The sequence below is a fragment of the Ranitomeya variabilis genome, chromosome 4 (genome assembly GCF_051348905.1).
Source record: "Ranitomeya variabilis isolate aRanVar5 chromosome 4, aRanVar5.hap1, whole genome shotgun sequence".
Classification (NCBI taxonomy): Eukaryota; Metazoa; Chordata; class Amphibia; order Anura; family Dendrobatidae; genus Ranitomeya; species Ranitomeya variabilis.
The window spans coordinates 621868778-621883927 of NC_135235.1; the positions used below are offsets into that span (position 1 = coordinate 621868778).

General features: G+C 41.0%; 1 protein-coding gene across 1 annotated transcript in view; it reads right to left on the reverse strand.

The window, feature by feature from the left end:
- LOC143766102 (coilin-like) overlaps positions 1-15150 on the reverse strand; it is a 946917-nt gene that overhangs the window by 136850 nt on the left and 794917 nt on the right. The gene's annotated exons all lie outside the window — the stretch shown is intronic.

Consider the following 15150-nt stretch of genomic DNA (forward strand, 5'->3'; position numbering starts at 1 on the left):
GATGCCCAGAACCCATTTGTGCCAGGCTGGAGTGACATGGATTTCATGTGGGGTACCAGTAGGTATGTAAATCAGGTGTTATATCAGTGGCACAAAGGCATTTAACCCCTCAAAAATAGCTGTTACTTATTCAAATCTATGAAAATTGGTGATTTGAGTACTTTGATGCCAGTTTTGATGCCCAGAACCCATTTGTGCCAGGCTGTGTTGACATGCATTTCATGTGGGGCATCATTAGGTATGTTAATCACGTGTTAAATCAGTGGCACAAAGGCATTTAACCTCTTAAAAATAGCTGTTACTTATTCAAATCTGTGAAAATGGGTGATTTGTCCACTTTGATGCCAGTTCTGATGCCCAGAACCCATTTGTGCCAGGCTGCAGTGACATGGATTTCATGTGGGGTACCAGTAGGTATGTAAATCAGGTGTTAGATTAGTGGCACAAAGGCATTTAACCCCTTAAAAATAGCTGTTACTTATTCAAATCTGTGAAAATGGGCGATTTGCTCATTTGATGCCAGTTTTGATGCCCAGAACCCATTTGTGCCAGGCTGCAGTGACATGGATTTCATGTGGGGCATCAGTAGGTATGTAAATCAGGTGTTAGATCAGTGGCACAAAGGCATTTAACCCCTTAAAAATAGCTGTTACTTATTCAAATCTGTGAAAATGTGCAATTTGCCCACTTTGATGCCAGTTCTGATGCCCAGAACCCATTTGTGCCAGGCTGGAGTGACATGGATTTCATGTGGGGCATCAGTAGGTATGTAAATCAGGTGTTATATCAGTGGCACAAAGGCATTTAACCCCTCAAAAATAGCTGTTACTTATTCAAATCTATGAAAATTGGTGATTTGAGTACTTTGATGCCAGTTTTGATGCCCAGAACCCATTTGTGCCAGGCTGTATTGACATGCATTTCATGTGGGGTATCATTAGGTATGTTAATCAGGTGTTAAATCAGTGGCACAAAGGCATTTAACCTCTTAAAAATAGCTGTTACTTATTCAAATCTGTGAAAATGGGTGATTTGTCCACTTTGATGCCAGTTCTGATGCCCAGAACCCATTTGTGCCAGGCTGGAGTGACATGGATTTCATGTGGGGCATCAGTAGGTATGTAAATCAGGTGTTAGATTAGTGGCACAAAGGCATTTAACCCCTTAAAAATAGCTGTTACTTATTCAAATCTGTGAAAATGTGCAATTTGCCCACTTTGATGCCAGTTCTGATGCCCAGAACCCATTTGTGCCAGGCTGGAGTGACATGGATTTCATGTGGGGTACCAGTAGGTATGTAAATCAGGTGTTATATCAGTGGCACAAAGGCATTTAACCCCTCAAAAATAGCTGTTACTTATTCAAATCTATGAAAATTGGTGATTTGAGTACTTTGATGCCAGTTTTGATGCCCAGAACCCATTTGTGCCAGGCTGTGTTGACATGCATTTCATGTGGGGCATCATTAGGTATGTTAATCACGTGTTAAATCAGTGGCACAAAGGCATTTAACCTCTTAAAAATAGCTGTTACTTATTCAAATCTGTGAAAATGGGTGATTTGTCCACTTTGATGCCAGTTCTGATGCCCAGAACCCATTTGTGCCAGGCTGCAGTGACATGGATTTCATGTGGGGTACCAGTAGGTATGTAAATCAGGTGTTAGATTAGTGGCACAAAGGCATTTAACCCCTTAAAAATAGCTGTTACTTATTCAAATCTGTGAAAATGGGCGATTTGCTCATTTGATGCCAGTTTTGATGCCCAGAACCCATTTGTGCCAGGCTGCAGTGACATGGATTTCATGTGGGGCATCAGTAGGTATGTAAATCAGGTGTTAGATCAGTGGCACAAAGGCATTTAACCCCTTAAAAATAGCTGTTACTTATTCAAATCTGTGAAAATGTGCAATTTGCCCACTTTGATGCCAGTTCTGATGCCCAGAACCCATTTGTGCCAGGCTGGAGTGACATGGATTTCATGTGGGGCATCAGTAGGTATGTAAATCAGGTGTTATATCAGTGGCACAAAGGCATTTAACCCCTCAAAAATAGCTGTTACTTATTCAAATCTATGAAAATTGGTGATTTGAGTACTTTGATGCCAGTTTTGATGCCCAGAACCCATTTGTGCCAGGCTGTATTGACATGCATTTCATGTGGGGTATCATTAGGTATGTTAATCAGGTGTTAAATCAGTGGCACAAAGGCATTTAACCTCTTAAAAATAGCTGTTACTTATTCAAATCTGTGAAAATGGGTGATTTGTCCACTTTGATGCCAGTTCTGATGCCCAGAACCCATTTGTGCCAGGCTGGAGTGACATGGATTTCATGTGGGGCATCAGTAGGTATGTAAATCAGGTGTTAGATTAGTGGCACAAAGGCATTTAACCCCTTAAAAATAGCTGTTACTTATTCAAATCTGTGAAAATGTGCAATTTGCCCACTTTGATGCCAGTTCTGATGCCCAGAACCCATTTGTGCCAGGCTGTGTTGACATGCATTTCATGTGGGGCATCATTAGGTATGTTAATCACGTGTTAAATCAGTGGCACAAAGGCATTTAACCTCTTAAAAATAGCTGTTACTTATTCAAATCTGTGAAAATGGGTGATTTGTCCACTTTGATGCCAGTTCTGATGCCCAGAACCCATTTGTGCCAGGCTGCAGTGACATGGATTTCATGTGGGGTACCAGTAGGTATGTAAATCAGGTGTTAGATTAGTGGCACAAAGGCATTTAACCCCTTAAAAATAGCTGTTACTTATTCAAATCTGTGAAAATGGGCGATTTGCTCATTTGATGCCAGTTTTGATGCCCAGAACCCATTTGTGCCAGGCTGCAGTGACATGGATTTCATGTGGGGCATCAGTAGGTATGTAAATCAGGTGTTAGATCAGTGGCACAAAGGCATTTAACCCCTTAAAAATAGCTGTTACTTATTCAAATCTGTGAAAATGTGCAATTTGCCCACTTTGATGCCAGTTCTGATGCCCAGAACCCATTTGTGCCAGGCTGGAGTGACATGGATTTCATGTGGGGCATCAGTAGGTATGTAAATCAGGTGTTATATCAGTGGCACAAAGGCATTTAACCCCTCAAAAATAGCTGTTACTTATTCAAATCTATGAAAATTGGTGATTTGAGTACTTTGATGCCAGTTTTGATGCCCAGAACCCATTTGTGCCAGGCTGTATTGACATGCATTTCATGTGGGGTATCATTAGGTATGTTAATCAGGTGTTAAATCAGTGGCACAAAGGCATTTAACCTCTTAAAAATAGCTGTTACTTATTCAAATCTGTGAAAATGGGTGATTTGTCCACTTTGATGCCAGTTCTGATGCCCAGAACCCATTTGTGCCAGGCTGGAGTGACATGGATTTCATGTGGGGCATCAGTAGGTATGTAAATCAGGTGTTAGATTAGTGGCACAAAGGCATTTAACCCCTTAAAAATAGCTGTTACTTATTCAAATCTGTGAAAATGTGCAATTTGCCCACTTTGATGCCAGTTCTGATGCCCAGAACCCATTTGTGCCAGGCTGGAGTGACATGGATTTCATGTGGGGTACCAGTAGGTATGTAAATCAGGTGTTATATCAGTGGCACAAAGGCATTTAACCCCTCAAAAATAGCTGTTACTTATTCAAATCTATGAAAATTGGTGATTTGAGTACTTTGATGCCAGTTTTGATGCCCAGAACCCATTTGTGCCAGGCTGTGTTGACATGCATTTCATGTGGGGCATCATTAGGTATGTTAATCACGTGTTAAATCAGTGGCACAAAGGCATTTAACCTCTTAAAAATAGCTGTTACTTATTCAAATCTGTGAAAATGGGTGATTTGTCCACTTTGATGCCAGTTCTGATGCCCAGAACCCATTTGTGCCAGGCTGCAGTGACATGGATTTCATGTGGGGTACCAGTAGGTATGTAAATCAGGTGTTAGATTAGTGGCACAAAGGCATTTAACCCCTTAAAAATAGCTGTTACTTATTCAAATCTGTGAAAATGGGCGATTTGCTCATTTGATGCCAGTTTTGATGCCCAGAACCCATTTGTGCCAGGCTGCAGTGACATGGATTTCATGTGGGGCATCAGTAGGTATGTAAATCAGGTGTTAGATCAGTGGCACAAAGGCATTTAACCCCTTAAAAATAGCTGTTACTTATTCAAATCTGTGAAAATGTGCAATTTGCCCACTTTGATGCCAGTTCTGATGCCCAGAACCCATTTGTGCCAGGCTGGAGTGACATGGATTTCATGTGGGGCATCAGTAGGTATGTAAATCAGGTGTTATATCAGTGGCACAAAGGCATTTAACCCCTCAAAAATAGCTGTTACTTATTCAAATCTATGAAAATTGGTGATTTGAGTACTTTGATGCCAGTTTTGATGCCCAGAACCCATTTGTGCCAGGCTGTATTGACATGCATTTCATGTGGGGTATCATTAGGTATGTTAATCAGGTGTTAAATCAGTGGCACAAAGGCATTTAACCTCTTAAAAATAGCTGTTACTTATTCAAATCTGTGAAAATGGGTGATTTGTCCACTTTGATGCCAGTTCTGATGCCCAGAACCCATTTGTGCCAGGCTGGAGTGACATGGATTTCATGTGGGGCATCAGTAGGTATGTAAATCAGGTGTTAGATTAGTGGCACAAAGGCATTTAACCCCTTAAAAATAGCTGTTACTTATTCAAATCTGTGAAAATGTGCAATTTGCCCACTTTGATGCCAGTTCTGATGCCCAGAACCCATTTGTGCCAGGCTGTGTTGACATGCATTTCATGTGGGGCATCATTAGGTATGTTAATCACGTGTTAAATCAGTGGCACAAAGGCATTTAACCTCTTAAAAATAGCTGTTACTTATTCAAATCTGTGAAAATGGGTGATTTGTCCACTTTGATGCCAGTTCTGATGCCCAGAACCCATTTGTGCCAGGCTGCAGTGACATGGATTTCATGTGGGGTACCAGTAGGTATGTAAATCAGGTGTTAGATTAGTGGCACAAAGGCATTTAACCCCTTAAAAATAGCTGTTACTTATTCAAATCTGTGAAAATGGGCGATTTGCTCATTTGATGCCAGTTTTGATGCCCAGAACCCATTTGTGCCAGGCTGCAGTGACATGGATTTCATGTGGGGCATCAGTAGGTATGTAAATCAGGTGTTAGATCAGTGGCACAAAGGCATTTAACCCCTTAAAAATAGCTGTTACTTATTCAAATCTGTGAAAATGTGCAATTTGCCCACTTTGATGCCAGTTCTGATGCCCAGAACCCATTTGTGCCAGGCTGGAGTGACATGGATTTCATGTGGGGCATCAGTAGGTATGTAAATCAGGTGTTATATCAGTGGCACAAAGGCATTTAACCCCTCAAAAATAGCTGTTACTTATTCAAATCTATGAAAATTGGTGATTTGAGTACTTTGATGCCAGTTTTGATGCCCAGAACCCATTTGTGCCAGGCTGTATTGACATGCATTTCATGTGGGGTATCATTAGGTATGTTAATCAGGTGTTAAATCAGTGGCACAAAGGCATTTAACCTCTTAAAAATAGCTGTTACTTATTCAAATCTGTGAAAATGGGTGATTTGTCCACTTTGATGCCAGTTCTGATGCCCAGAACCCATTTGTGCCAGGCTGGAGTGACATGGATTTCATGTGGGGCATCAGTAGGTATGTAAATCAGGTGTTAGATTAGTGGCACAAAGGCATTTAACCCCTTAAAAATAGCTGTTACTTATTCAAATCTGTGAAAATGTGCAATTTGCCCACTTTGATGCCAGTTCTGATGCCCAGAACCCATTTGTGCCAGGCTGGAGTGACATGGATTTCATGTGGGGTACCAGTAGGTATGTAAATCAGGTGTTATATCAGTGGCACAAAGGCATTTAACCCCTCAAAAATAGCTGTTACTTATTCAAATCTATGAAAATTGGTGATTTGAGTACTTTGATGCCAGTTTTGATGCCCAGAACCCATTTGTGCCAGGCTGTGTTGACATGCATTTCATGTGGGGCATCATTAGGTATGTTAATCACGTGTTAAATCAGTGGCACAAAGGCATTTAACCTCTTAAAAATAGCTGTTACTTATTCAAATCTGTGAAAATGGGTGATTTGTCCACTTTGATGCCAGTTCTGATGCCCAGAACCCATTTGTGCCAGGCTGCAGTGACATGGATTTCATGTGGGGTACCAGTAGGTATGTAAATCAGGTGTTAGATTAGTGGCACAAAGGCATTTAACCCCTTAAAAATAGCTGTTACTTATTCAAATCTGTGAAAATGGGCGATTTGCTCATTTGATGCCAGTTTTGATGCCCAGAACCCATTTGTGCCAGGCTGCAGTGACATGGATTTCATGTGGGGCATCAGTAGGTATGTAAATCAGGTGTTAGATCAGTGGCACAAAGGCATTTAACCCCTTAAAAATAGCTGTTACTTATTCAAATCTGTGAAAATGTGCAATTTGCCCACTTTGATGCCAGTTCTGATGCCCAGAACCCATTTGTGCCAGGCTGGAGTGACATGGATTTCATGTGGGGCATCAGTAGGTATGTAAATCAGGTGTTATATCAGTGGCACAAAGGCATTTAACCCCTCAAAAATAGCTGTTACTTATTCAAATCTATGAAAATTGGTGATTTGAGTACTTTGATGCCAGTTTTGATGCCCAGAACCCATTTGTGCCAGGCTGTATTGACATGCATTTCATGTGGGGTATCATTAGGTATGTTAATCAGGTGTTAAATCAGTGGCACAAAGGCATTTAACCTCTTAAAAATAGCTGTTACTTATTCAAATCTGTGAAAATGGGTGATTTGTCCACTTTGATGCCAGTTCTGATGCCCAGAACCCATTTGTGCCAGGCTGGAGTGACATGGATTTCATGTGGGGCATCAGTAGGTATGTAAATCAGGTGTTAGATTAGTGGCACAAAGGCATTTAACCCCTTAAAAATAGCTGTTACTTATTCAAATCTGTGAAAATGTGCAATTTGCCCACTTTGATGCCAGTTCTGATGCCCAGAACCCATTTGTGCCAGGCTGGAGTGACATGGATTTCATGTGGGGTACCAGTAGGTATGTAAATCAGGTGTTATATCAGTGGCACAAAGGCATTTAACCCCTCAAAAATAGCTGTTACTTATTCAAATCTATGAAAATTGGTGATTTGAGTACTTTGATGCCAGTTTTGATGCCCAGAACCCATTTGTGCCAGGCTGTGTTGACATGCATTTCATGTGGGGCATCATTAGGTATGTTAATCACGTGTTAAATCAGTGGCACAAAGGCATTTAACCTCTTAAAAATAGCTGTTACTTATTCAAATCTGTGAAAATGGGTGATTTGTCCACTTTGATGCCAGTTCTGATGCCCAGAACCCATTTGTGCCAGGCTGCAGTGACATGGATTTCATGTGGGGCATCAGTAGGTATGTAAATCAGGTGTTAGATCAGTGGCACAAAGGCATTTAACCCCTTAAAAATAGCTGTTACTTATTCAAATCTGTGAAAATGTGCAATTTGCCCACTTTGATGCCAGTTCTGATGCCCAGAACCCATTTGTGCCAGGCTGGAGTGACATGGATTTCATGTGGGGCATCAGTAGGTATGTAAATCAGGTGTTATATCAGTGGCACAAAGGCATTTAACCCCTCAAAAATAGCTGTTACTTATTCAAATCTATGAAAATTGGTGATTTGAGTACTTTGATGCCAGTTTTGATGCCCAGAACCCATTTGTGCCAGGCTGTATTGACATGCATTTCATGTGGGGTATCATTAGGTATGTTAATCAGGTGTTAAATCAGTGGCACAAAGGCATTTAACCTCTTAAAAATAGCTGTTACTTATTCAAATCTGTGAAAATGGGTGATTTGTCCACTTTGATGCCAGTTCTGATGCCCAGAACCCATTTGTGCCAGGCTGGAGTGACATGGATTTCATGTGGGGCATCAGTAGGTATGTAAATCAGGTGTTAGATTAGTGGCACAAAGGCATTTAACCCCTTAAAAATAGCTGTTACTTATTCAAATCTGTGAAAATGTGCAATTTGCCCACTTTGATGCCAGTTCTGATGCCCAGAACCCATTTGTGCCAGGCTGTGTTGACATGCATTTCATGTGGGGCATCATTAGGTATGTTAATCACGTGTTAAATCAGTGGCACAAAGGCATTTAACCTCTTAAAAATAGCTGTTACTTATTCAAATCTGTGAAAATGGGTGATTTGTCCACTTTGATGCCAGTTCTGATGCCCAGAACCCATTTGTGCCAGGCTGCAGTGACATGGATTTCATGTGGGGTACCAGTAGGTATGTAAATCAGGTGTTAGATTAGTGGCACAAAGGCATTTAACCCCTTAAAAATAGCTGTTACTTATTCAAATCTGTGAAAATGGGCGATTTGCTCATTTGATGCCAGTTTTGATGCCCAGAACCCATTTGTGCCAGGCTGCAGTGACATGGATTTCATGTGGGGCATCAGTAGGTATGTAAATCAGGTGTTAGATCAGTGGCACAAAGGCATTTAACCCCTTAAAAATAGCTGTTACTTATTCAAATCTGTGAAAATGTGCAATTTGCCCACTTTGATGCCAGTTCTGATGCCCAGAACCCATTTGTGCCAGGCTGGAGTGACATGGATTTCATGTGGGGCATCAGTAGGTATGTAAATCAGGTGTTATATCAGTGGCACAAAGGCATTTAACCCCTCAAAAATAGCTGTTACTTATTCAAATCTATGAAAATTGGTGATTTGAGTACTTTGATGCCAGTTTTGATGCCCAGAACCCATTTGTGCCAGGCTGTATTGACATGCATTTCATGTGGGGTATCATTAGGTATGTTAATCAGGTGTTAAATCAGTGGCACAAAGGCATTTAACCTCTTAAAAATAGCTGTTACTTATTCAAATCTGTGAAAATGGGTGATTTGTCCACTTTGATGCCAGTTCTGATGCCCAGAACCCATTTGTGCCAGGCTGGAGTGACATGGATTTCATGTGGGGCATCAGTAGGTATGTAAATCAGGTGTTAGATTAGTGGCACAAAGGCATTTAACCCCTTAAAAATAGCTGTTACTTATTCAAATCTGTGAAAATGTGCAATTTGCCCACTTTGATGCCAGTTCTGATGCCCAGAACCCATTTGTGCCAGGCTGGAGTGACATGGATTTCATGTGGGGTACCAGTAGGTATGTAAATCAGGTGTTATATCAGTGGCACAAAGGCATTTAACCCCTCAAAAATAGCTGTTACTTATTCAAATCTATGAAAATTGGTGATTTGAGTACTTTGATGCCAGTTTTGATGCCCAGAACCCATTTGTGCCAGGCTGTGTTGACATGCATTTCATGTGGGGCATCATTAGGTATGTTAATCACGTGTTAAATCAGTGGCACAAAGGCATTTAACCTCTTAAAAATAGCTGTTACTTATTCAAATCTGTGAAAATGGGTGATTTGTCCACTTTGATGCCAGTTCTGATGCCCAGAACCCATTTGTGCCAGGCTGTAGTGACATGGATTTCATGTGGGGTACCAGTAGGTATGTAAATCAGGTGTTAGATTAGTGGCACAAAGGCATTTAACCCCTTAAAAATAGCTGTTACTTATTCAAATCTGTGAAAATGGGCGATTTGCTCATTTGATGCCAGTTTTGATGCCCAGAACCCATTTGTGCCAGGCTGCAGTGACATGGATTTCATGTGGGGCATCAGTAGGTATGTAAATCAGGTGTTAGATCAGTGGCACAAAGGCATTTAACCCCTTAAAAATAGCTGTTACTTATTCAAATCTGTGAAAATGTGCAATTTGCCCACTTTGATGCCAGTTCTGATGCCCAGAACCCATTTGTGCCAGGCTGGAGTGACATGGATTTCATGTGGGGCATCAGTAGGTATGTAAATCAGGTGTTATATCAGTGGCACAAAGGCATTTAACCCCTCAAAAATAGCTGTTACTTATTCAAATCTATGAAAATTGGTGATTTGAGTACTTTGATGCCAGTTTTGATGCCCAGAACCCATTTGTGCCAGGCTGTATTGACATGCATTTCATGTGGGGTATCATTAGGTATGTTAATCAGGTGTTAAATCAGTGGCACAAAGGCATTTAACCTCTTAAAAATAGCTGTTACTTATTCAAATCTGTGAAAATGGGTGATTTGTCCACTTTGATGCCAGTTCTGATGCCCAGAACCCATTTGTGCCAGGCTGGAGTGACATGGATTTCATGTGGGGCATCAGTAGGTATGTAAATCAGGTGTTAGATTAGTGGCACAAAGGCATTTAACCCCTTAAAAATAGCTGTTACTTATTCAAATCTGTGAAAATGTGCAATTTGCCCACTTTGATGCCAGTTCTGATGCCCAGAACCCATTTGTGCCAGGCTGGAGTGACATGGATTTCATGTGGGGTACCAGTAGGTATGTAAATCAGGTGTTATATCAGTGGCACAAAGGCATTTAACCCCTCAAAAATAGCTGTTACTTATTCAAATCTATGAAAATTGGTGATTTGAGTACTTTGATGCCAGTTTTGATGCCCAGAACCCATTTGTGCCAGGCTGTGTTGACATGCATTTCATGTGGGGCATCATTAGGTATGTTAATCACGTGTTAAATCAGTGGCACAAAGGCATTTAACCTCTTAAAAATAGCTGTTACTTATTCAAATCTGTGAAAATGGGTGATTTGTCCACTTTGATGCCAGTTCTGATGCCCAGAACCCATTTGTGCCAGGCTGCAGTGACATGGATTTCATGTGGGGTACCAGTAGGTATGTAAATCAGGTGTTAGATTAGTGGCACAAAGGCATTTAACCCCTTAAAAATAGCTGTTACTTATTCAAATCTGTGAAAATGGGCGATTTGCTCATTTGATGCCAGTTTTGATGCCCAGAACCCATTTGTGCCAGGCTGCAGTGACATGGATTTCATGTGGGGCATCAGTAGGTATGTAAATCAGGTGTTAGATCAGTGGCACAAAGGCATTTAACCCCTTAAAAATAGCTGTTACTTATTCAAATCTGTGAAAATGTGCAATTTGCCCACTTTGATGCCAGTTCTGATGCCCAGAACCCATTTGTGCCAGGCTGGAGTGACATGGATTTCATGTGGGGCATCAGTAGGTATGTAAATCAGGTGTTATATCAGTGGCACAAAGGCATTTAACCCCTCAAAAATAGCTGTTACTTATTCAAATCTATGAAAATTGGTGATTTGAGTACTTTGATGCCAGTTTTGATGCCCAGAACCCATTTGTGCCAGGCTGTATTGACATGCATTTCATGTGGGGTATCATTAGGTATGTTAATCAGGTGTTAAATCAGTGGCACAAAGGCATTTAACCTCTTAAAAATAGCTGTTACTTATTCAAATCTGTGAAAATGGGTGATTTGTCCACTTTGATGCCAGTTCTGATGCCCAGAACCCATTTGTGCCAGGCTGGAGTGACATGGATTTCATGTGGGGCATCAGTAGGTATGTAAATCAGGTGTTAGATTAGTGGCACAAAGGCATTTAACCCCTTAAAAATAGCTGTTACTTATTCAAATCTGTGAAAATGTGCAATTTGCCCACTTTGATGCCAGTTCTGATGCCCAGAACCCATTTGTGCCAGGCTGTGTTGACATGCATTTCATGTGGGGCATCATTAGGTATGTTAATCACGTGTTAAATCAGTGGCACAAAGGCATTTAACCTCTTAAAAATAGCTGTTACTTATTCAAATCTGTGAAAATGGGTGATTTGTCCACTTTGATGCCAGTTCTGATGCCCAGAACCCATTTGTGCCAGGCTGCAGTGACATGGATTTCATGTGGGGTACCAGTAGGTATGTAAATCAGGTGTTAGATTAGTGGCACAAAGGCATTTAACCCCTTAAAAATAGCTGTTACTTATTCAAATCTGTGAAAATGGGCGATTTGCTCATTTGATGCCAGTTTTGATGCCCAGAACCCATTTGTGCCAGGCTGCAGTGACATGGATTTCATGTGGGGCATCAGTAGGTATGTAAATCAGGTGTTAGATCAGTGGCACAAAGGCATTTAACCCCTTAAAAATAGCTGTTACTTATTCAAATCTGTGAAAATGTGCAATTTGCCCACTTTGATGCCAGTTCTGATGCCCAGAACCCATTTGTGCCAGGCTGGAGTGACATGGATTTCATGTGGGGCATCAGTAGGTATGTAAATCAGGTGTTATATCAGTGGCACAAAGGCATTTAACCCCTCAAAAATAGCTGTTACTTATTCAAATCTATGAAAATTGGTGATTTGAGTACTTTGATGCCAGTTTTGATGCCCAGAACCCATTTGTGCCAGGCTGTATTGACATGCATTTCATGTGGGGTATCATTAGGTATGTTAATCAGGTGTTAAATCAGTGGCACAAAGGCATTTAACCTCTTAAAAATAGCTGTTACTTATTCAAATCTGTGAAAATGGGTGATTTGTCCACTTTGATGCCAGTTCTGATGCCCAGAACCCATTTGTGCCAGGCTGGAGTGACATGGATTTCATGTGGGGCATCAGTAGGTATGTAAATCAGGTGTTAGATTAGTGGCACAAAGGCATTTAACCCCTTAAAAATAGCTGTTACTTATTCAAATCTGTGAAAATGTGCAATTTGCCCACTTTGATGCCAGTTCTGATGCCCAGAACCCATTTGTGCCAGGCTGTGTTGACATGCATTTCATGTGGGGCATCATTAGGTATGTTAATCACGTGTTAAATCAGTGGCACAAAGGCATTTAACCTCTTAAAAATAGCTGTTACTTATTCAAATCTGTGAAAATGGGTGATTTGTCCACTTTGATGCCAGTTCTGATGCCCAGAACCCATTTGTGCCAGGCTGCAGTGACATGGATTTCATGTGGGGTACCAGTAGGTATGTAAATCAGGTGTTAGATTAGTGGCACAAAGGCATTTAACCCCTTAAAAATAGCTGTTACTTATTCAAATCTGTGAAAATGGGCGATTTGCTCATTTGATGCCAGTTTTGATGCCCAGAACCCATTTGTGCCAGGCTGCAGTGACATGGATTTCATGTGGGGCATCAGTAGGTATGTAAATCAGGTGTTAGATCAGTGGCACAAAGGCATTTAACCCCTTAAAAATAGCTGTTACTTATTCAAATCTGTGAAAATGTGCAATTTGCCCACTTTGATGCCAGTTCTGATGCCCAGAACCCATTTGTGCCAGGCTGGAGTGACATGGATTTCATGTGGGGCATCAGTAGGTATGTAAATCAGGTGTTATATCAGTGGCACAAAGGCATTTAACCCCTCAAAAATAGCTGTTACTTATTCAAATCTATGAAAATTGGTGATTTGAGTACTTTGATGCCAGTTTTGATGCCCAGAACCCATTTGTGCCAGGCTGTATTGACATGCATTTCATGTGGGGTATCATTAGGTATGTTAATCAGGTGTTAAATCAGTGGCACAAAGGCATTTAACCTCTTAAAAATAGCTGTTACTTATTCAAATCTGTGAAAATGGGTGATTTGTCCACTTTGATGCCAGTTCTGATGCCCAGAACCCATTTGTGCCAGGCTGGAGTGACATGGATTTCATGTGGGGCATCAGTAGGTATGTAAATCAGGTGTTAGATTAGTGGCACAAAGGCATTTAACCCCTTAAAAATAGCTGTTACTTATTCAAATCTGTGAAAATGTGCAATTTGCCCACTTTGATGCCAGTTCTGATGCCCAGAACCCATTTGTGCCAGGCTGGAGTGACATGGATTTCATGTGGGGTACCAGTAGGTATGTAAATCAGGTGTTATATCAGTGGCACAAAGGCATTTAACCCCTCAAAAATAGCTGTTACTTATTCAAATCTATGAAAATTGGTGATTTGAGTACTTTGATGCCAGTTTTGATGCCCAGAACCCATTTGTGCCAGGCTGTGTTGACATGCATTTCATGTGGGGCATCATTAGGTATGTTTATCACGTGTTAAATCAGTGGCACAAAGGCATTTAACCTCTTAAAAATAGCTGTTACTTATTCAAATCTGTGAAAATGGGTGATTTGTCCACTTTGATGCCAGTTCTGATGCCCAGAACCCATTTGTGCCAGGCTGCAGTGACATGGATTTCATGTGGGGTACCAGTAGGTATGTAAATCAGGTGTTAGATTAGTGGCACAAAGGCATTTAACCCCTTAAAAATAGCTGTTACTTATTCAAATCTGTGAAAATGGGCGATTTGCTCATTTGATGCCAGTTTTGATGCCCAGAACCCATTTGTGCCAGGCTGCAGTGACATGGATTTCATGTGGGGCATCATTAGGTATGTAAATCAGGTGTTATATCAGTGGCACAAAGGCATTTAACCCCTTAAAAATAGCTGTTACTTATTCAAATCTGTGAAAATGTGCAATTTGCCCACTTTGATGCCAGTTCTGATGCCCAGAACCCATTTGCGCCAGGCTGGAGTGACATGGATTTCATGTGGGGCATCAGTAGGTATGTAAATCAGGTGTTAGATCAGTGGCACAAAGGCATTTAACCCCTTAAAAATAGCTGTTACTTATTCAAATCTGTGAAAATGTGCAATTTGCCCACTTTGATGCCAGTTCTGATGCCCAGAACCCATTTGTGCCAGGCTGGAGTGACATGGATTTCATGTGGGGCATCAGTAGGTATGTAAATCAGGTGTTAGATCAGTGGCACAAAGGCATTTAACCCCTCAAAAATAGCTGTTACTTATTCAAATCTATGAAAATTGGTGATTTGAGTACTTTGATGCCAGTTTTGATGCCCAGAACCCATTTGTGCCAGGCTGTATTGACATGCATTTCATGTGGGGTATCATTAGGTATGTTAATCAGGTGTTAAATCAGTGGCACAAAGGCATTTAACCTCTTAAAAATAGCTGTTACTTATTCAAATCTGTGAAAATGTGCAATTTGCCCACTTTGATGCCAGTTCTGATGCCCAGAACCCATTTGTGCCAGGCTGGATTGACTTGGATTTCATGTGGGGCATCAGTAGGTATGTAAATCAGGTGTTAAATCAGTGGCACAAAGGCATTTAACCCCTTCAATACCATACCTCAGTGCCCACTTTGATGCCCATTTTTGTGCCAGCCTTCTAAATTTTGTATCTGTTTTTAAGTGTATTCACAAAAGGAC